Source organism: Callospermophilus lateralis, unplaced genomic scaffold (assembly GCF_048772815.1).
Source record: "Callospermophilus lateralis isolate mCalLat2 unplaced genomic scaffold, mCalLat2.hap1 Scaffold_45, whole genome shotgun sequence".
NCBI lineage: Eukaryota > Metazoa > Chordata > Mammalia > Rodentia > Sciuridae > Callospermophilus > Callospermophilus lateralis.
Window position 1 is genome coordinate 2,906,795 of NW_027514398.1, and position 2,232 is coordinate 2,909,026.

General features: G+C 62.1%; 1 pseudogene; it reads right to left on the minus strand.

The window, feature by feature from the left end:
• Nucleotides 1-215: 215 nt before the first annotated feature.
• On the minus strand, nt 216-1,980 carry LOC143388911 (chloride intracellular channel protein 6 pseudogene; annotated as a pseudogene).
• Nucleotides 1,981-2,232: the final 252 nt, after the last annotated feature.

Genomic DNA, 2,232 nt, shown 5'->3' on the forward strand with positions numbered 1-2,232 from the left:
GACTAGGCAACTGGTGTGTTTAACAAAAGGCACTGGCATATTAAAGTTTGCCAATGAGTTGACAAATCATGAGGCCACGTATCATTTGCCATTTAGCGGATCCCGCTCTAGACGTTACTTTGCAAAAGACAGTTATTGAGGGAAATGCATGAAAACACGCTCTTTTGGAAACCTAGCTCATTCCTCTGAGAAACAAGACAGGAAACACCCCCGTTTCACTTCATTCTTTTTGCAACATCTGAATACGCATGTTCGATCTCCTGGTCGGCAGGACACGTGTTGGTGAACTCATCCCTAGCGTAAGCATTGTCCAAGTATCTCCAGATGCCGGTCATTTCAGAAGGAAACTCAAAATCTCTGTATTTCTTGGCCACAATCTTTATGATATGGAGCTTGGGTAAGAGGTTGCAGTCGGCCAGCGTGAGCTCATCCCCGTCCAGGAACTTCCTCCCGGAAGCAGCCACCTCCTCCGTGCTGTAGGCATTGATTTCATCCGGCAGGGGACTAGTCAAGTAATTGTCCAGCTTCTTCAGGGCCCGCAGCAGGTTCTTTTCATAAATCTCGTTGGCATCCTTCTTGGTATTTTTAATAAATGCCGAGAATTTGGCAAACACGTCATTTCCTGCTGAGTTGGATTCAGGGTGTTGGGGCCCCAGCTTAGGGTACCTCGGGGGAGCCAGCTTCTCCTCCAAGAACTCCTCGATCTTATTCACATCCGTCTTGACTTCACCATCAAAAGTCATAAAAGGTGGGTTCGTTCCGGGAGCCAGGTTCTGCAGGTCCGCGGGTTTCCTTTTCAGGTCCACCGTCGTCACATTGAATATAACGCCCTTGAGCCAGAGAATCATAAAGAGACGCTGAGAAAATGGGCAATTTCCAATGCTCTCCCCATCGTACCCGGCCTTGACGAAGAGGGTGATGTCGTGCTCCTGCCTCGGGTCCCCCTCCTCCGACGCCTAGCCGTTCTCGCCGCGGCCGTTCACCGGCGCCGACTCGTCGCTGCCCTGCGCGCTGCTCTCCTCCGCCAGGTGGTTGCTGAGCTTGGCCTCGGGCTCCTCGGGCCCCGTCTCCTCCGGCCCCGTCTCCTCGGCCACCTCCCGATCCTGGGTGCCGTCCGGGGGCTCCTCCTCTCCCCCAGCTGCCGAGGCGTCCTCGCTCGGGGTCGGCTCTCGCCTCCTGTCTTCCGCCTCCATCGCCTTCTGGCCCCCACCCGAGTCCTCATCCTCGCCAGCATCTGCCTTCCCGTCCCCAGGCACCGCTTCTTCGGACCCCACCTCCCCCATGGCTCCTGCAAACTCTTCCGGGCTGGGCCCCCCGGTTTCCGCGACAGCGACCTCAGTGGTCTCGGACTGGGACTGGGGACCTTGTTGCTCCCGGTCCTGGTCCTGGAGCTCACCATCTGCCTCCAGCGCCCCTCCCGCCAGCCCCTGGGCATCCATGCTGTCCCCCGAAAGTCCCTGGGCGTCTATGGTGACCCCCGGAGCCTCCAGCCCGTGCTCCGTCTCCTCCGGCGCCGCTGGGACCCCAGGGTCCCCAGACTCCCCGACGCCCCCTGAGCCTCCCCTGCGGCCTCGCCCTGCACCCCGCTCTCCGAGCCCGCCTCCTCCACCTGCCCCGCGCCGCCCGCCACCTCCCCTCCCTGGGGAGCCTCGGCGCCGGGCGGTTCGCCCTTTTCCGCCTCGCTCTGCGCTCCCCCTGGGCCGCGCTTCTCCGTCCCTGGGCCACTGCCCGCTCCCGGCGACAGCTCCCCCGTGCACCTGGGTCCGGCCCGCCGCCTTCTTCCTCCTGGTCCGCCGCTGTCGCCGCTGCGCCCGCCCCCTCTCCCCCGGGCGCCTCCTCGGCGCCCTCGCTAGCCTCCCGCCCCTCCGCCTCCCTGCCTAGGGCCCCGGCTTCGCCCGGTGGCTCGACCAGAAGCGCTGGGTCCTCTGGCGGCCCCTGGGAACCCGAAGCGCCACCGTCTGGCTCGGTAGCCTCAGCCATGGCCACAGATTCTTGTCCTTGACCCGAGACCCTTCCTTGACGCTGCAGAGGTGCTGGTGGCGCCTAGCGAGGAGCGAGGTGCGGGGGCTGCTGCGCCCTCTCCGCAAGGTCGCCCCACTCAAGACTCTGACCGCCAAAGTTTCGTACGGAGCGAATTCCTCTCTGCCCCAAGACCCTGCGCCCCTTCTCGCTGGCTTAAGGACTGTGGGCTCTTCTAGTGATTCTCCCGTTTTTTCACCCAACTGCCCTCTG